Below are 21,032 nucleotides of genomic sequence, written 5' to 3'. Positions count from 1 at the left end.
GCTTGTTCCTCCTGTGATTCTGTTAGCCTCTGTCAGCAGTCCTGGGAGTCCAGCTCTCTCCTGAGTCTCAGTGGTCAGATTACTCTCTGCAGGCAAGCTCTCCTCTTGTAGGGAAGGTGCCCAGAGGTCTGGCATTCAGACCTGAATCCTGGCTGAAGATGTAGGCCCAAAACAGGGCCTGTCCCAGAAGATGTGTTGCCTCTGCAGTTTATTCACTCACCTGCACAGACTAGTCTCTGAGGGACCCTGGACACATGGCTCTCTCACCTGCTCTGGTGGACAGAGCCTTCCCGGGTGGCCACCTTTCCTCTGGCGGGGAAGGTGCCCAGATGTCTGGAGCCCGAAACAGGGTCTGTCCCAGAAGCTTTGTTGCTTCTGTCTGTCCCAGAAGCTGTGTAACTTCTGTAGTCCACACTCTCACCAGTGCAGATTGGAGCCTGGGCGACCCGGAGTAAAGATGGCTCCCTTACCAGCTCAGGCAGCGAGAGCCCTCCCAGGTGGACACCTCTCCTCTGGCAGGGAAGGTGCCCGTATGTCTGGAGCCAGAAACGGTTCTGTCCCAGATACCCTCTCACCAGAGGCTGGGTGACCCAGAGCAAAGATGGCTCCCTTCAATGCCTAATATTCTTATCTTTAACACCTGTGTCAAGCCTTCATCCAACAGAGAAACTAAACGCATGGCCTAAATATAACTAAAATCTGACAGCAGAGACTGCTCTATTTTTCATTAACTGGTGCTCAGGGAAGCAAGTAGCTTGGGCTTTGCCTCTCCTGGATAACTATGTCCATAGGTGATGAATTTCAGGCCTCTGAAATGCTTGCATTATACTTAGGATTTCTAGGTGGTGACCAGCTACACTCTCTTCTGTGCTCCACTGGAATCAGGAGATATAACAAGAGTTATATCAAAAAATTGATGGACTTTCATGTGTATTCACTGAGTAAAATCCATTTTTAACACACAGGCATCTTCTGTGTCTTTTATTTTCTAAGCTTTTTTTTTCCCTGAAGAAACTTAAATTCTTGCTTACCTAAATGGACCCTTTCTTTCAAAGGTCCTCAACTAAAGGGGATGCAAGCACTGCTTAGAAAGTATAGTCTCTCAACTTCCCATTTTTTTAATACAGAAAGAAAAATATCTAGTAAGGATTAAAAAAAAAAAAAGGTCATGAACAAAAAGAATAAAAATGTAAAAGAAGTTGAGGACAACCTGGAGCCACGCCCTGGTTTGGCTGTTTCCTGAATGGCCAGTTAGAACTTTACATGTTTCAGTCTCTTCTTCTATAAAGTGAAGGTAAGAACTTTACCTGCTGTGTACATTGTTGTGGTGTCTAAGTTGCCTGGTGTGAAACGGTGATCAGTGAGTGTCTAAGTGGTCCCTGGGTTGGGCTCTGTGTTAGGCAATAAGTTCTAGGTGGTAGGAATACAATGACCAAAAAGGGAGGCTACTTGCCTTTGTAGAGATTAGCGTCTGTAGTGTTCCATAAAGAGACGTGTAGTGGGATTATGACAGAGGTGCAGGCCACGCTCCAGCTGAGGTGCGAGATGAACCACGGGGTTTCTGCAAACAAGCAGGGAGCTAGAGCTGGCAGAGAAGCTACTTCAAGTGCATCAGTCAGGACCTGAGGAACTCCTGAGAAAGCAAACAGGCAGAGCACAGATAGTTTACTTTATGAAATTATTTTATTTCATGAGTATGTGTGTTTTAGTTGATGTTTTGCTTGCATGCACCACACATGCGCCTGACTCCAGTGGAGCTCAGAAGAGAGTGTGGCTCCCCTGGAACTGGACTAACAAATGGGTAAAACCTAAGAATTAAACCCGAGTCCTCTACAAGACTGACAGGCACTCTAACCAATGAACTATCTCTTCGACACCTCTGCTTTTGTTGTTGTTTGTGTTGTTGTTATGAGACAGGCTAAGGCTAGCCTTTAACACATGAAACTCCCACTTCAGCCTCAAGTAAATAGTTCTACCATATCCTGCAACTCAAAAAACTTTTGTTTAGTCACAAACCTAGAATGCAATCTCTGAGTGAACTCCTCTGTGTGACACTGGCAGAGAGACCTGAGTTCCAGTCCTGAACACTGATGCCACAGGACATATGCCTCTAGCCTGAAATCTCTCATCTATGAAATAGTTAATGAGGAGCTGTCTCACACACTGAAGTGAGAGCTAGAATACAGGAAGCTTGGAAAGTAGTTAACAAGATGCTTGGTTCTAAACCCGAAAATGTACTCATTGTTATTATTGCCACAAGCATGGTGGCTTGTGTGTGCCTTATTCTTCTATCATGGCATTCATCAACCTGTGCCAAGACAGCCACTTATCCAGCACCCATCAAACAGGAGCACATGTGCACATGTGTGCACACACATACACACAAAACCATAGTATCTCGCCAGGAACAGACTCTGAACTAAGGTTCAACATAGAAATTGAAGGCACCAAAAGAAAAACAACAAGGAATACAGAAAGAGAAACACAGAAAAAGACAAAATAGAAGGAAGTAATATTAGGATATCATCATTTGTCTAAAAGTAGAAGGAGGGAGGGAGGGGGGAGAGAAGGGGGAGAGACAGAGAGAGAGCGCTACTTGGTGTCTCTATCACTGATTGTCCAGAGGGGGGAGAGAAGGGGAGAGACAGAGAGCGCACTACTTGGTGTCTTTATCACTGATTGTCCAGTGCCTGGCTTCTGCTGCTAAGCTTGAGGGCATCTACAGGGGTGAACCTGGGAGACAGAGTGACCTTTCAAATATGTCCCGCTGCCATTAGCAACATCTTTTCTGGAGATGCTGGTTTTTATGGAACTCTGCTGTGCATACCCAGGTTCCTGTTATCTCTCTTGTAAAGTAGGTAAGGGCATTATTTAAGAGCTTGCTGCTTTTTTCAAAGGACCTGAGTTTGGCTCCCAGTCGCCACCTCAGGCCACTCATAACTACCTGTGATACCAGTTCCAAGGGATCTAGTGACCTCCTTTGGCCTCTGTGGCCACCGGCGCATGTGCAGCACACACACACACACACACACACACACACACACACACACACACACACATAAATAAAAATAAATCTTTTTTAAAAAGAAATGAAATTACTACCATTCCAGTTTTATGGTTAGGAGACACTGAGGGTAGGAAGCCGTGCAGAAAGACACTGGGCAGTAGGCTCCATTCAGATACAGCAATAGGACATTTTCCATAGTGTTGGGAAATTCATACCAACCACATACAGTTCTGTATCCAGAGGTAAATGATACAGTAATTTGCAAATTCACCCTTCTCACATTCCTATCCTCTGGGATGGGATATCTATCAGTGGGTCCCTATAACCAAATGACAAAAGAATTTCTAAAGACTTAAACTTTAGGGTTAGGTTAATGGATGGAATGAAGCATAATTCAGTTCTGGGAATTAGTGGTTATCAGTCTGCTCTGAGAGAAGATGGTGTGCGATGCTGCTCACATGCTGGTCTTCAAAGAGCTATGGCTGCTGAGCCTGTTATTACAGCTCCCCCAATCTTCCTGCTGCTCACGCCCTTTCTGACTGCATGCTGAATTTCTACTAACATTGGGTATTTCTACTTTGCTCTCACAGAAAAACCAACCAGGAAGAGGTCTGTGGAACTAAGAAGCAGAAAGGGGAAAGACTGAGCTGAAGAGATGCCCAACAGCTAAGAGCACTGACTGCTCCTCCAGAGGTCCTGAGTTCAGTTCTCAGCAACTACATGTTGGCTCACAACCATCTGTAATGGGATCTGATGCCCTCTTCTGGTGTGTCTGAAGACAGCTGCAGTGTACTCATATACATAAAATTAATTATTTAGAAGAATGAAAAGAAAGGGGTAAAACCGAAGGAATATTAACTTTAACTTCAAAGGAACACACACACACACACACACACACACACACGCCCATGTACCCATGCACACACACACACACACATGCACACACACACACACACACCCATGTACCCATGCACACACACACACATGCACACACACACACACACACACCCATGTACCCATGCACACACACACACACACACACACACACACAGCAAAATCACCATTTCCTTTGCAAATTGGATGTTTAAAACGCAGCCACCTCAGTTGTTGAATCTCCTTCATAACTCTGTGTTGTGTACCTGCAAGTGAATCCTGGTTATTCAGCAATAAAACTGCCATTATCCAACCCTGAACATCATTTCTTAAATGGCCCAACAATTTGGGGGCTGTAAAGATCTAATCTTTCTAAAGACAAAAGGCTTACGTTTTCCTTTGGGGGTCCATGGGTATGAAATGCTAAACCTGTCAGAAAGAGAGGGGACTACTTCACTGTTCTTTCCAAAGTAACTACCTCTTCATCTGACAGGAAACCCTCCCTTTGAGAGAAATCAACAAAACCACAGTCATAACGGACACCCCATGCTGTTTATTAAAAAACCACTAACTCCTTATCATTGCCTACAAGGAAGCTGATTGCAAGATGGAAGCGTGACATCACTGCCTTCGCGGTAGATCTTTCACCTTTACTTTGGGACAGCCTGAGTCTGTATATGCATATTAACCACTCTGTCTCATATTCCCAACCTGTCTCATCTTCTTTCGTGGTTGAAGTTCAGGAGCAAGTCACTGTCCTAAACCTGCAGTTACCTTTAATTCTAGGACAGCCAAAAGGACTTGATGGGACCGACCACCCTCTTAACCTAAAGGAATTATCCAGGATATAACAGGTCATCATATCACACTGAAGTCTAGATTGATCCCTTCAAGAAATAAGGACTTCTTCTTTAGTGACTTGAAGACCATCTTGGGAGTTCCTAGACTCACTAGTCTGTTCCTCTTCCCAGTGTGTTGAGTAAATCTCCCCTCTCTCTCTTTTCACCATCACTTGAGACTTTACTTGTCATATTGGATAGGCCAGTAAACCCAACTCATCATGGATGCTGGAACTCACACTTTAGCGCTTATACTCCAGTTATATAGTCATGGCAATGAGTTATAATTCTTATTAACACTAAATTCCTAAGACACTTCTCATGGAGCCTTGATATTCTTACCCAATAGTCTTTATTTTCATTGAGCCAGAGTGGACATTGCTTGTAGAAGGAAGGCTCTAAAGACCAGCTATAAAGTTTGAGTCCATTTTGAATCTTGACCTCTCAGTATTGATACAGGTACAGTACATTCCACATTCCTAGTGACTGTTCTGAGCAAAGACCCATCTCTCACTCCTGACTTCTCCCTTACATACTCCTTCCTATGATGAAGTTAGCAGCCAACCAAGATACCACTTCAGAATGAAATCCCTTACAGACTTACTCGGCTGCCTTCTTCCCTCTGGACAACTGCATGTTCAATCCTCAAGACGCCTCTTCAAACAGATAAACTCAAGTCAGCCACTTTGTTCAAGGAGAACTTCCCTATAACAGCAAATAGCCTGCTCCAGACTCCAGACCACAGAGAAAGATTAAAATTAGACCCTTTTCCTCAAAAGACTTATTCTAAAGAGAATTCTCCAGCCCAAATCACTAGTTAGCCCAAAATCAAGTGTAGAGTGGAGTGAAGCCCAAACAAATCTCTATGGAACAGACTAGTGTAGGCCAGTCATGAGGAACATGGAGGTATTAGGTCTAGAAGGATACAAAGGAACAAAATATGAATGGAGGGATGCTCTGGCTTCTTGGTGGGCCCACAGCAGGGGGACTATTTGGGAGTAATATAAGAGAGAATGGGGTAAGTGCAGAGGCATCAGTGAGAGATGAGGTTCAATATTATAGAAGGAAAATGGGGGATGTGCCAGGAGGGATGGCACGGGCTAACAGACCCAGGCAGCACCTGGAAAGCAGAGGGGTTGAGGGTTCGAGGACATACTTGACCACATTGTGAGACGTTGTCTCAAGACAACCAAAACAGCAACAGAAGTAAATGCAGGACGGAAGCAGCACTGTTCCCTTTCAGCAGGTTCCAATGCTTATCTCCCCTGAGTATGAAAGATTCCCAGTGTCACCCTCGGTTCTTTTCTCTTACCATCCCTCTCAACTATGGGAGCCCCAGAAGCTACCTTGACCATCTTCATCCCTCCTCCCACCCCGATTCTTTTTCCAGGCCCTTCAGCTACTATCTAGACCAGAAGATTCCCAAATATTCCTTTGGCCAGAGCGTCCCTGAGATTAGGGTTTTTAATAACCAACTGCTCTAAAAGTGTCCAGCTGAATGTGGCATAGGCAGTTCAAAGTCACCATCTTCAAACATCTTCAGTCCAAACTTGCTCCTTCCCTTGCATCTCAGGACATCCAGGCCTACTGGCTTCAGCACATCATCTCTAGAATCCATGTGCTTTTTTCATTTATGCTTCTTCTCTTTAACTCACAACTCTAACAATAACTTCCACTATAGCAACATCAGCCCCATGAGTATCCTTTCTTCTGTTAGTAAACCTCCCCTGCCTCACACCCTCAACCTTCAGTATGGTCTCCATCTACTTCCTGGTGATAGTTAAAATGGAACTCTGTCATCTTGTTCCTCCACAAATGCCCACTTGCTTACAATGCAAACTCTATGCCTTGTCTTTCAGCCTGGGTCTTTCTCTGTAGAAACCCTTTACCCCCTGAGGCCACACAATGTCAATGGCCCGGAGCCTGGGTCGCAGCAATGAATCTTCTTCTACAGTGTCCAGCAGTCTCCATCTCCATCTCCCATAGTTGCTTCCACGCTTACAACCTTACTGTGTTCTAACCATTCCACTCCAGCTCACTCTCTAAGAAAAAGCCATTCCTCATCAGGTGGGCCGAGTTAGAGCTTTGCCTAGTTCTTGTAGTATCCAGTTTTGCTTTCTCTACTCACTTCTCCCCTGCACATGGTCATTGGTGTACTCCACCCACGTCCTCATGAGTCACCAGATAGTTCAAGACAGGGACTGGCTTTGCAGAAGTTACCATATTTAAAATAGTATCTAGCATATGGAAGATGCTTAATGACTATTGACTGAATAGCTCTGAAAGGGGGAGGGAAGAACTATTGAGTTGTTAGTCAAGAAGACTGGTTGTCAGGGTTTGTCAGGCTCAGCTAAGACACTGAACTCCTCAGTGTGACTGCCAAAAGATGTAGGTAAGAGGAGGTGAATTCCGCTCTAGCCAAGCCTCAGGAAAATAAGAAATAATAGTAAGGTGGGCAGAAGTGAGGGGTACTTTGGAAAGATAAAATATACACATTAATGTTCTGGTGACATTTGGAACAAAGAAGCCACCACTTAGCATGACAGGCACTGCTTTTGCTGAGAAGCCTCTACAATTCAGCTCTGTACTTGGCTCACAAGGTAAGTAACCGAAGAATACCAACCAATGGATCTGCCTCTGGCTTGTTCCTATCTCCTTTAGGCATTTACAACCAGTTCCTAAGACTCCATCAGGCTGGAGAGATGGCTCAGCGGTTAAGAGCACTGACTGCTCTTCCAGAGGTCCTGAGTTCAGTTCCCAGCCTCCACAACCATCTATAATGGGGATCTGATGCCCTCTTCTGGTGTGTCTGAAGACAGTAACAGTGTACCCAAATACATAAAATAAATAAATTTTAAAAAACAAAACAAACAAACACACACACACACACACACACACACACACATACACACACACTCCCTCAGGTGCCCTAGACGTCACTTTGGATTCCAGAATTTCGAAGACAAGTCACCCTATCATCTTACAGAATGAAGGATCATCTTACAGAAGTGGCTAGCTTATTCCCTCAAAATATAAGGATGTCTTTAAGCCATCCTATAGAACCAGGCAGGGGTCAGCCAGACCTGTTTACCTAAGCTATTTACTTATGCACAGTTCCTGTTTCCTGGCTGATTCTTAGAGTAAAGCTACCATGACCCTTTGGAAGATAAGTCACTGAACACCTTTATCCGTGCTCCCAGGGTGGCCCCATTGGTTAAATTCTTCATCTGCCTTTGACCACCAAGCATCTCTTTAATAGGCACACCAAAATAGGTGGTTGCACCCCATCAGTTAGAATTCCTGGAGCTGAGCCTTTTGCCCCCAACTCTTATAACATATTCACACCCATACCCCTCACCATCACCGCTGTCTCCCTGTGTCTGTGGGTTCTGCATCCAGAGTCCAGTGATTATAGATTAAAAATATCTCTGGACCGTGGCGGCACATCCATATCCGAGCACTTGGGAGGCAGAGGCAGGCAAATCTCTGTGAGTTCAAGGCTAGCCTGGTCTACAGAGTGAGTTCTAGGACTGCCAGGGCTACACAGAGAAATCCTGTCTGGAGAAACCCAAAGCACAAACAAAAAAATCTTAATAATAATATGCTAAATATAGCATGTGTACCATGAACTCATTTAATATCAAAAATAAAAATTATAAAATGTTATATAACATATCTATGTCTTGTAAGGCTCCATGCTGAAAGTTTTATACTAAGAAATTCTTAAATTATTCAGAATAAAAATGTAAAATGAAGGCAAAACAGAAAAATAAAAGTAGATTAAATGTTTTTAAAAAAAATATCACAGGCTGGGTGTGGTGGCACACACTGTACCTCAGATTCTTGGAGGCTGAAGCAGAAAGACCTTTGTGAACTTGAAGCCTGATTTAGTTCCTGAGTTTCTGGCCAACCAGGGCCATCCAATGAGACCCAGTCTCAAGCAAGTAACAAACAAGTCACAATACTAAACAAAGTACTTTTTAAAAGGATAAATGTATCACTGTTGTTTCCAATTTTAGTATATTTTATATGTATGGGTATTTTGCATACATATATGTCTGTGTGCCACGTGTGTACCTAGTGCCCTTGGAGACCACAAGAGAGTATTGGATCTCCTGGAATTAAGGTTATAGATAGCGGTAAGCTGCCATGTATGTGCTGGGAACTGAACCTGCATCCTTTGAAAGTACAGCCAGTGCTATTAGGCACTGAGCCCTCTTTCTAGTCCCTAAACTTAAGGCTTGGTTTTGGTTATCTAGTTTAGACTGATGACAAATACATGAATACCTTTCCTTTTTAGTAAAGATAAAATGACAAGTTTCTGGTGGTGGTTGTAATCCTGTGAAAACAGTTAAAATACATGTACCTGATGACACAGAGGACAATCCAACTGGCTCCCTCCCATTGTAAACTCACGCCTTGCTTGTGTGGTCCTGAGGATGGATAAAGATTTCTCCCAGCCTGGAAACATCAGCTCTCACAGACTGAGTTCACAGTGCTAACCATGAGACTTGCCGGGAGCCACCATCCCGCCAGGGTCCTCTGCAAAAGCGGCAAACATACTCTTAACAACTGATTCATTGTGGCCAGATTTACAAAACTGATGCACTGAGCCATCCCAGCCTAAAGATGCTAGCGGAAAGCAGGCCAACACAGTACACATGTATGAAAACGCCATAATGAACCTCCTACCGCATATAAATAATGCATGCTAACAAAAACGAAAGCAAAAAACAGTTACTGAATTCTGCTACTAAGATTCCATGCAATCCCAAAAAGCCTCTCCCAGATCAACAAAGAAGAAAATCAAGTAGACGCCATATTTGGGAAACTGAGATAGCGTGGGATGAAAGACATTTTAACTGTTAACCACCAAGACACCCTCCAAAGCAATGGTGTTCCTTGGCCCATTCCAAAAATTCCACACAACCGTACCACAAACTCGGACTTGCCAATTGCATGGGATGACGCGGGTGAGAAGAGAAGTTCCAGCTGTCAGTATGGCTCTACTGCTAACCATGAGACTTGCTGTGAGCCACCATCCCTCCATGTCTCAGCATCCCAGTCCATATAAGCTCAGCTACAGTAGGATTTTAGAATTCACCCGGGCTATATCTTGCTCATACTGAAATCATCAACAAACAGATCCTGTGACATTACCCCATGCCATTATGTGCAGGATGCACAGATGGCAGGAAGGTGGCCCTGCTGGTTGCTGGGCAAAGAGCAGAAGAGCAAATACTCTCGATAGAGGTCAAAAGAAATGCTTCCAGAATCCCCAGGTCAGCCTTGTACATCACTGCATAACAACAGGGTCTGAGGAGCACTGTCAGCTAACACAACAGCATGGGCTCAATTCGAATTGGAGACTTGCCCCCCACCCCCAGGGAGCCTTGAAAACCGAGACAGAGCTAGGCGCAGACTTGGGCGCTTCAAGAACCCTCAGTCATCTATCAAGCAAGAGACTTCTGGGCTCTCCCGGATCTTTGTGACGTCTGCCAAGAATCATATCGTTGTTTATAATGTCATATTTTAAGGCTTAGTGTTACTGACCAAATACTATTATTAGCCGAGATAATTTTAGCTTGGATTCACCAACAATCAGTGCATGTTTCCCTTATATTTGAGAAAACCCAACAAATAGTATCCAAAAATGGAAGACTAGACTGAATAAATTACAAGTCTATGCAATATTTATTACATCTCATTTCTGGAAATACAGGAGGATTGTACATCCCCGTTTCTCTTGGAGCATCCCTGCACTTTGAACAGTGACTACAAGTACATCATGCAAGCACAGAAAAGACTTGTTAAATAAGTAAATGAAAGGCATTACTACAAGGAAGAAATAAAAGTGTGTCCTATTTTTGCAAACACAGAAGTGTGACACAGAAAACATACCTGTGCGTAGAATTAATGCAGCTCTGATATCACCAGGTGCTGGGATTTCAGGAAATCTACTTTTCTTCTTAGGTAAATATAATCATTATGGGATTTCTCAACATTTACCTGTATAATTGGAAAACTAGGACTATTTCAATTTGGGAAACAAGAATGTTTGACAAAAATATCTCAAGATTGGCAAGGCGTGATTAATTAATGAAATGAACACTAGCAATTAAAGTACCACCCTTCAAAAAGCACCTCAACATTTTAATAGAATATATACAGTTTGTCTGTGGGGTTTGAACTTGTCTGGTTAGCATGCTAACGAGGCTGTTTAGAATAACCTGACCACGTCTGATTTGACAGAAGCCAGTGGTAGGGAAAAAGCAGCAGGTCTACTTATTCCAGGACACTGGGGAGTCTCTCTGAGTGTCGTGTGGGATTTCTGGCTGGAGGCATAGGCATTAAGGTTTTGTTGTCTTTGTTTGAAGATGCTGTTTTAAAGTTGATTTTATTTTATTTTGCTGATAAACCCCAGCTCTGTAACTTATACCTGGAATGTTCGGATTGGTGCAACCAGCAGCAGTGGGACTGGTCCTTCTCTTTTCAGTTGTTTCTCATATTAAAGAAAAGTAGATAAAGAAAAATCGCATGCTCCACACCCCAAGCTACATCTGTCTCATATTGACAGGGAGGTTCGTCATCTTCTAGGCCTTCTGAGCCGTCCTGTATGACTCTGTATGTAATGAGAGTGAGAGGAAAAAGGAAAGGCCCTCCAGCGCTTTGTGCTATCCTGCTTTGCCACCCACATCTCAGCTAATGCTACTTGAGCAGGTGCTCTCCTCAAAAGGCATCTCTGTGTACACAGAATGCATCTACCTCACATGACACGCAGCATCTGTGTCACAGGGAGGGAAAAGTCAGAGGAGCTGGGGACAACTCAGTAGAGCGCACTGACCACTCTAAAGCCAATCAGCTAGGTGGCCTGCTGGCTAACGAGGCTCATCTGTTCTTTCTAGACTGCTTGCTTGAGTCAGGGTAAGCCCTGCTGTCTGAAACACCTGCTAATTAAAGGCTAGGGACAAGGAGTCTCCATAGACTTCCCTCTCCAACAAAGCGACTGGCTTCACTGGGTGTGGTTTGGCTGCAGTTATGCACCCCCTTGGCTTGTTCTAGCTTCACAGGCAGTCGGCTTCCATGGAACCGCAAACCTTCCGGGACCTGGGTCATCCCAGGTGAACGGCACGGAGCTGCTCATCTCCACTCTATCTGGGGAATGTCCTTGCCTTCTTAGAGTGGAATTGGAACACCACACGGATGCATCTTCCTAGCAGCCGTATGCTTTACATTAACCCCTCTGCAGCTCATGGGCTACACACTTCAAAGGGTCCCCAGATCTGGCCTACTTATTTGCTATAAATTCGATCAAATCACTTGATTCTCGGATTCTCCTTAGATAACGTAGAGGAGGCTTTAGTTCAATTCTGAGTTACCAGGAAGCCGTCTTCTGGCAATTTCGATGGCTCTCCCTCTTAGAATGCTCACCTAACAGTTTCACATGCTATGGCCAGATGCACACATAATTTCACTACTGTGGTAGAGAGAGCTTTGTCCCTCCAGCCCAGGTTCTTTGAGACTGTAACATGGTCTTATTCCATGGTTGTAACTAGCAGAGAAAAGGGACCCCAGGATTCATCAATAGATAACAACTACTCAAAGACAAAATGAAAGAAGACGTCCTTTGCCTGCTTCTAACGACAGTCAATGCATAGGTGGCACACACCTACAATCCCAGCATTTAGAAAGATAAGGCAGGAAGGCTGTCATAAGTTCAAAGTCAGCCTGGCCTATTTAGTGAATTCAAGACTAACCTGGGTTATATGGTAAGACTCAGGCAGAGATAGCAAAAACAATGGTGGCTGGCAAGATGGCTTAGTGAGTAAAGGCACTTGCTGCCGAGCCTAAGCTCAATTCCTGGGGACTCACATGGTGAAAGGATGGAACCAGCTCTCAAACTTGTCCCTTTACTTTCACAGTGGCTCCATGACACACTCCTTCTCACACCCATGCAAAAGCAATGAATTTTTTTTTGGCAATGAAATCACAGTGTTTTACAACAGTAAACAGCACTTGCATGGGACACTGGAACCTGTGTCAGGCTCATCTACATGGTAGATAGCTATAACCATCCTTAAATTGCTGACTGAATTTCAGACCACCAGCCTGCTTTGACTCTTTCATCTTCTGTCACTGGTAATTTTGTGTCCCAAGAGGGCCTAATAAAGATTCAGGGATTGGAGATCTAGGCAAGGGGGGGGGGAGGCCAATAACGCCAGAGATGAGAGACAAGGGAAGGGTTGGGGACCTAATTTCTTATTCTTAATGCGCAGGGAAAGCCAGAACAGCCTGTCCTGGTTGCCTGTGCAAGCTACTCACTGCACACTGCCAATGTCACTGTGCCCCACTGTGCCCCACTGTGCCCCACTGTGCCCCACTGTGCCCCACTGTGTCTGCGAAGATCTGCTTCCTGCTTAAACTCAGGCTCTGAAAGAATCTCTCTGTGACACTGAGGACAACCTCAGACAGAACCAATCAAGTCCTGGCATTTCAGGTTGCCATAGCTTAATATCACAAACCAAAGGGGTTTTTAAACAGCAAATATTTATTTCTCACAGCTGTGAAGGTTTGAAGGCCAAGAACAAGGTACTAACAGGCTTACTGCCTGGTAAGTGACATACAGACAGCTCTCCTCTAGCTGGGCTCCGGCAGGGCACAAAAGCCAGCTTCCTTTTATTAGGTAATCAATGTCTTTTATTAGGCTATCAATGCCATTCAGCTCCTAACACCCTCATAGTGGGATAAGGATTTGAACACATGGATGTGGGGGAACACTTTAAGTCTATAACACCATAATGACTTGCTTGTTTTCCTTTACTTGGAAGTGGTGAGCCTCACCAAAATGCATAAGGAAGTTGTCCAAACATTTTTAATTTTAATTAATTATCTTGAGCTTGTTACACAAGCATACTATCACAAAAATGTCGCTTCATCATAGTTTGAGGCACTTGACTGATAATAAGTGAGAGCCAGAGCACTGAATCCTTAAACGGACAATACCACACAGATAGACCCTGCTCCCATCACAAGAGTCCAACAACTTGAGATATATATATATATCCACCACAAACTAACAGGTAGATCTAGATGTAGATAGCAAGAGGGGTGGCCTCTGAGTTGACACTGGGTGAGGCATCCTGGCAATCACCCATTAGCACTAGCTAGACCCTCTTTCCCCAGGTTACTCTGTGAGAGCTTTCTTAAAGGCACCTCTGAAGTCACTAGTCATCTCTTAGTGCAGCCTTTTCCTTAACAGTTAGTAGCAATTCACAACCAATATTGTTGAAATGATCTCTTGTGAGGCTATGTCAGTGCCTGGCAAACACAGAAGTGGATGCTCACAATCAGCTATTGGATGGAGCACAGGGTCCCCAATGGAGGAGCTAGAGAAAGTACCCAAGGAGCTGAAGAGGTCTGCAACCCTATAGGTGGAACAACAATATGAACTAACCAGTACCCCCAGAGCTCATGTCTCTAGCTGCATATGTAGCAGAAGATGGCCTAATCGGCTATCAATGGGAAGAGAGGCCCCTTGGTCTTGCAAACTATATATGCCCTAGTACAGGGGAACTCCAGGGCCAAGAAGTGGGAGTGAGTGGGTAGGGGAGCAGGGGCGGGGAGGGGGAGGGTATAGGGAACTTTTGGGATAGCATTTGAAATGTAAATAAAGAAAATATCTAATAAAAAAGGAGAAAAAAAGAAAGAAAAAAAAGAAGCCACTGGCTATTTGATGGAGGGGCTTTGTTTGAAACATCAGTGAGTTCAGATCAGTAAAAGCTGCCACACAGCGACAGCTTTCCTCTTCCTTACACTAACCGCCTACGGGCTTTCCTGTGCTGTCTACAAAGGTGGACGCTATTTATCATCAGGGTTACTTTAGCTCCAAGATAGTGGGTTCATACTTCCTTCTCCTGATTACCAGGGCCCTGACTCCTATCAGTGTCTTTGTACATGTGTTCCTTACAACGTCTGGTCCTCCTTCTCTTAGTCCAACCACGTGACTTGAGTCTTTGGCGCCCCAACACAAATGTGACCCAGGGCCAGCCAGTTCTCTTAATCACCAGCCAGCACACAGAAGCCCCCATTCTTCCCTCATTACCATTAACAGAGTCTGCCTGCCCATTCCCACCCGAATTATACATAGTTTCTTTTCTTTTTGTTTTTCCATTTTCTTCTTTCTTCTTCTATGGTGTGCTGTGGGAAGTCCTAACATGTTGTGAGACCATTATGGGTCCTAGCTTTTTAACCATGAGTTCCCTTTATCCGCCTATCTGTCCTCGACAGGATCACAAACAAATGTCTGGCATACGTAATTTTGTTATTGGCCTGGCTAATTTCTTACTTACAGACCCTTGAAGTCTAGACTTAAACCCATCACCAGGTTTGGGGGTGCAGGCTTACAGTCCCAGCTACTTAGGAACCAGAGGCAGAAGGACCAGAAGTTCAAAGCTGGCTACACTACGGTGTCGTCTCTAGGGCAGTCTGTGCATGTCAGTGAGACCCTGTCTCAAAATCAAAACTAAGACAGTGGGGACTGTATAGACTTTAAGGACTTCTAGACATTAAAATTTAAACAAGTTGCATATTAAAAAACAAAAGAAAACAACCCGTCCTTTCTGAGCCAGGTGGGTGGTAAGTTGGAGGCCAGTCTGGTCTATAGAGTGAGTTCCTGGACCAGCAGGGCCACACAGAGAAATCCTGTCTCAAAAAAAAACAAAAACAAAAACAAACAAGCAAACCTGTCCTTGTTGACGAGATAAAATGTGCTCTGGGTAGGATGACTAGTGAAAACCTGATGCTGTTTAGCTCCTGTCTACAGACCTGCATCCTGCCCCAGCATCACCGACCGTGACCGTTTCCTGACTGTTCTTGGCCCGAGTTCTATCTTATGTGATTGGCTAAAACTCAGCTAAAAAGGGGTGGGGGGAAGACTCCAAAGCTTCTGGTAACTTCCAACTGCCAACGAAAGCTCACATTCCTGACCTTGGCAGTCAACGCGTTTCCATGGCCCAGTCCTAGTTTACATCTGTGGGACTCATCCTGCTCTGAAGTCACGAAGGAGAGCAAACAGAATGGAGCACCAGAGGCCATAGACTGTCTCTGTGTCTGACTCTCTCTGTGACTATCTCTTCCATCCTCTGGTGTGTGTGTCTATGCGTGCATGCTTGTGTGCATGTGTGTGTGTGTGTGTGTGTGTGTGTGTGTGTGACACAGGGTCCCCATCATATCCTAGGGTAGCCTGTAGGGCAGTTGTTCTTGAACTTTGAACTCACGGCTGCCTTCCGACCATGGCATACTGGGCTCCAAGGGACATTCTGACATCATCTGCTGTACCCAATGCTCCATGTGACTTTCTCTTGCTTGAACTTCTGATTTCACAAGTATTGCAATTCCAGGTGGGTGCCACTAATTCCATGCACTTCATTTTAGAATTATTAAATAGTTCAAGTGTATAGACAATAAACAAGGGTTTGTCAAATCTTAGTGTGCCATATTTACCTCAGATTTTAAATATATGCATGCATATAAATGTGTGCACCTTTCTTCTAAGTCATCAATCTCCCTGTAAGACAGATTCAGCTGAAACCTCTTCCTCCCCAGCAACAGTTGCTATGTACTGAATTAGTTGTTTATCGACCACTGTTTTCTCTTGAAGACATTATGAAATTATGAATAAGTATTAACATTAATGATAATATCAAAATGCTGCAAAATTATACATCCACAAATATTATATCCTGTAGTCTATTTTAACCCTTATGTTATTTTCACTGTTCTACCGCCTCCTTCTGTCATTTAATGTTTATTTTTCCATTAATCATTTTATAATCTGTATTTGACTTATTTTCCCATATAACCACTTCTCATTAGCTATATACCATAATTCCTTTGACCATCCTCTTGTGTTTCTAGATATTTATTTTGACAAACGAATCTGCATGGTCACGTCTTTTAAGTAGATGCTCAACTGGGGCTTCCTTTTGGGGGTCTTCGTCTAAGCCGATCTCTTTACTGGGAGTGACTTTCTCCCTATTTGTGACTTTTAGCCATCTCTGAAGGCACCTCTCTGATGCTAGCTTACCAAAGCATGAAGCAACACCTTCCTCCATCCAGCCTCAGCAAATAGCCTGCATTTCTTTTAGTTCCATGTCCCATTCAGACACAGTCTTGTCCTGTACTTATCTGGATGTTTCTTCTACACCCACACGAGGCTGTGATTTCTTAGAGATAAATACTGTGTTACATGGGATTAAATTCCTTTTCCTCTCGGTGAGAACCCAGAGTGTCTGCTGAATTCACTGGACTTTTACACTTTCGCTACTTTCTTAGTTAGGGTTTCTATTGCTGCTGTGAAATACCAGGGTCAAAAAGCAACTTGGTGAGGAAAGCTAACCCTAACCCTAACCCTAACCCTAACCCTAACCCTAACCCTAACAATTCCACATTGCTGTTCATCACCAAAGGAAGTCAGGACAGGAACTCAAACAGGGTAGGNNCTTGGAGGCAGGAGCTGATGCAGAGGCCATGGTGGGGTACCACTGTAAGGCTTGATCCTCTTAGCTTGCTCAGCCTGCTTTCTTATAACCGGGGACCCAGGACCACCAACACAGAGATGGCACCACTCACAATGGGTGAGGGCCCTCCCCCATTGATCACTAGTTGAAAATGCCTTACTGCTGGATCTCATCGGGGCATTTGCTCAACCGAGGCTCCTTTCTCTCTGATGATTTTAACTCCTGTCAAATTCACACACACACACACACACACACACACACACACACACACACAGAATGGCTACTAAGTCCTGTTTTCCCACTGATAGAGATCTATCAGAGAGAGAAGTTGCTCTATTCCCATGTGATCATTTGACCCTGGGGTAAGACAATTGGCTCTATTCCCAGCATTGTCTGCCGAGAGAAACCAGAGGTACTGGAAGTTCTCTGGGCTCAATAGCCAGGGAGAGATGATTGTGCACAGCTGGGTATGCACAAAGATGAAGAAAATATCCCTTTTCTTTCTTTACTGTGAAAGCACCTAGGTTGGAAAGCACGCACCAAGAATCTTACCCGGTGATAGGGATGTGGATCAGTGTAAAGCATACACTTAGTGTGTACAAAGCCTCAGGTTCAATCCCCTGTATAAGAAATAAAAAGAGGCCTGCCACGAGAGGCATTGCAGATGTGGCTAATGTCACATATGTGTCAGGAGGTGGCAGAGAGGAGAAAGCCTACATTTATATTCAGTGTTCTGACTTATGAATGTCTGAATGATTAATAGCCTAACATTCCCTGAAAAATAAAAAGCAAGCCTGAGACGACAAACAATCCTGTTCCAGGCAGGTCTGAATGGGTGCCCAAGACAGAGAGCAAGCTGGAGACTAGAAGAACCCACCTTGGACCTTTAGCCCACCTTCAGCCTCAGGTGGAGTAAGCTGGGACAACTCTCACAAGCAGGCAGCCAGTGAGGAGCAAGCCCGAGACGACCACCAGACTCACACCACGGGGCCCAGACAGGGAAATAGCCTGAGATGACCATCAGTCTGATCCCACACAGGCTTGAGGGAACAGATCATGCACCCCTGTCTGGTGCATTAATGTACGACCAAGACATAACACTCCTGAAACAGCTCCTGAGAGACCCACACATTTTGAGTGTTGCAGGTGAGCTAGCCTCAAGGATATGAGCATGGGAGAGCTGGCCTTACCACTCATCTCTGGTGTGATAGCACGGATGAAGGAAGATCTCCTCCGCCTTCACCCATCAACATCTGTGGCAGGCGGGAGACCTGACCCTGGGGGGTCATGAGAGCAAGAGAACTGGCTCTGCCCCTCACCAGCACTAGCACTTGGGAGAGCAGGCCCTGCACCTCGCCTGGGCAGCAGAGAAGAGCTGATGGCAGGGGTACAGGCTATCCGTCCCCAAAGGCACGAATGTGGGAGAGCTGGCTCCACCATTGTCTTCTGTTTGGTAACACAGGCAAAGGAGTGATGCCCCTCATCCACTCCTTGCCACCTATGGCAGGCAGGAGAGCTGACCCTGAGGTCATCTGAGCAGGAGAACTGTCCCTGCCCCTCCCCTGCTGCAGCACTCAGGGGACCAGGCCCTGCACCTCACCTGGGCAGCAGGGTTGAGCTGGCCCTGGTTTCGGGGGGGGGGGGTTGCTGGTGAGACAGCCCTAAGCGGGAGAGCCTATAGCCTAGCCAGCTTAGATACCTCTCATGCCCAGATCCACGGCTTTGAATTGGCCCACCCCAACATACACCCCATCAATGAACTGCTGGAATTCATAAAGAGGCTGGTCCTGCAAATTCAAACCCATGGGATCTCCATGACACAGGGCAGCAACAGGGTATTGAAGCGGAGTCCCAGTGAGCTTCCAGTAGTGACAAAGGAGCAGAAGCCAGAGGCCTTGTACCAGATTCATCGCAATGAACATTTGCAAGCAAAAAAGTGCGGGCAAAAGGCTATACTGTGGGAGACACTGTGACACACTATAGCTTTCACAGGGAATGTTTATGCCTCTGTTGTGAGGGAGGTTGAAAGGGTGGAGGGAAAAGGAGGGGAGGGGGAGATGAACGGGTTGGGATGCAGGATGTGACATTCATAAAGAACCAATAAAAAGTAAAAGAAAGGAAGGGAGGAAGGAAGGAAGGAAGGAAGGAAGGAAGGAAGGAAGAAAGAAAGAAAGAAAGAAAGAAAGAAAGAAAGAAAGAAAGAAAGAAAGAAAGAAAGAAAGAAAGAAAGGGAAGGGAGAAGGGAAGAGAAGGGGAAGGGAGGAAGGAAGGCATGAGTGGAAGAAAGGAAGGGACGGGTTGAAGGAGAGTGGAAGAGAGGGAAGAACTTTGTTTATAAACTAAAGGAAGTCAAACATTAGGCAGATTGGTCACCAAAAACTGGAGTAGAGGCCATTTTCAAGGTTGGTGGAATATTTTTTTCAGGCAATCAACTATGACCATCATAGTGTGGAAAGGACACATGGTGAAAGAGCCTCTTTCCACCCCTCCCCATCCCTGCAGTGCAGTTTCAGAACCCCTGGCTAGAGAGCAGGATTGTGGGAGGGGCAAAGTCACTGGCCGCCCCCTTGTGTGAACCTCCTCCTCACAGTCAGGGTGTGGTGGCCACAAGTCTTCCTGATTGCAGAGCGGAGATTCATGCTAAGCACACCACTTTCCTTATCACATCTAGCAAAGTGATAGCAAAACTGAGTTGTGGGAATCTGTTGAAGACTGCAAAGGTGCCAGTTTCTTCCTAATTTTGTCATAAGTACAAAGCGCTGTCTTAAACAGTGGTAAGTTGATACCATTTACCCTGGTCTCCTAAGTTCACCACAAAACACAACCAGGTCACAGACTTTTCTAGGCGGCTCCTTGTTCCATGTCACATGATGTATTAGGTAAAGAGTAACTGAAATGAGGATATCTGAGCTCCCTCCTTACTTAGATGTTGATAGGAAGGTCAGAAGAAACTTTGCAAATCCCAAGGTTATGAGGGACTTACAATTCATACTGAAAATGAATGCTTTCTCAGCTCCCAGGAAGCCAAGCCTACTCGGGCTCAATAACAACCTGAAAAACCAAGTTAAAAAGAAAGAAACAAAGGAAATCACACCTCTGGTCTTTTTTGTTTTTGTTTTTGTTTTTGTTTTTGTTTTTGCTTCTAGGCTGTAGTTCAACTTTAGAAAGGGTCACAAGCATTTATCATTGCAGTCACCTGACCTGTGGTCTCACGTGACATCTCATTAAAGCCAGTGCAGGTGCCACCTGAGCGCCTGGATTGTCTTTCTAATCAAGCTGAAATGTGGCCAACCCCAACTTCAACCTCAGCTACCTCCCAGTGACACTGCATGAACTTGAACATGAACGTTGTCTGCACTTTGCCACAGCGCCCACGCCCACGGGGCCCTGGAAGATTTAGTCTTAGATTACGATCACCATAGCTGCCAGGAGATAAACAAGTCCCCCCAGGTCTTCCTCAAACCCCGCCTTCTCACGGAGCTACCCAGCCACCTCCTGATTTAAAGCTGCTTGGCACTCCACCAGGCACCACACTCTGCCCCGGAGTTTCAGGTTTACCCCTTGTAGCTTAGTGTATTACTTTCCCTCTGTGTGGTCAAGTACCAAAATTTACCAACTTAACCTCTTTGTCGTCTTCTCGTCCTCCTCCTCCTCATCTTTTCTTCCTTCTCCTCCTCCTCTTTCCTCCTCCTTCCTCCTCCTAATCCCCTTCCTCCTCTTCTTACCCCCTTCTCCACTCTCTCCCATTCCTCTCCTCCCTTCCCCCTCCCCCTCCCTTCCCCTCCCCCTCCCCCT

General features: G+C 45.1%; 1 protein-coding gene and 1 non-coding gene across 6 annotated transcripts in view; one reads left to right on the top strand and one right to left on the bottom strand.

Moving 5' to 3' along the window:
* The window catches only part of Paqr8 (progestin and adipoQ receptor family member 8), a 51,192-nt gene that overhangs the window by 7,771 nt on the left and 22,389 nt on the right, over positions 1 to 21,032 (bottom strand). For all 5 annotated transcript variants that reach the window (XM_021198390.2, XM_029539043.1, XM_029539042.1 and 2 more), the window contains one exon: positions 1,454 to 1,633. The gene's annotated coding sequence lies outside the window, so the exon portion shown is untranslated. The remainder of the gene's footprint in view (positions 1 to 1,453; positions 1,634 to 21,032) is intronic.
* Positions 17,880 to 18,009, top strand: LOC115064138. Its single transcript, XR_003843994.1, has one exon. It is a non-coding gene; the product is annotated as a small nucleolar RNA SNORA17 (small nucleolar RNA).

The sequence above is a fragment of the Mus pahari genome, chromosome 5 (genome assembly GCF_900095145.1).
Source record: "Mus pahari chromosome 5, PAHARI_EIJ_v1.1, whole genome shotgun sequence".
Taxonomy (NCBI): Eukaryota; Metazoa; Chordata; class Mammalia; order Rodentia; family Muridae; genus Mus; species Mus pahari.
This window is presented reverse-complemented; position numbering and strand designations above follow the sequence as displayed.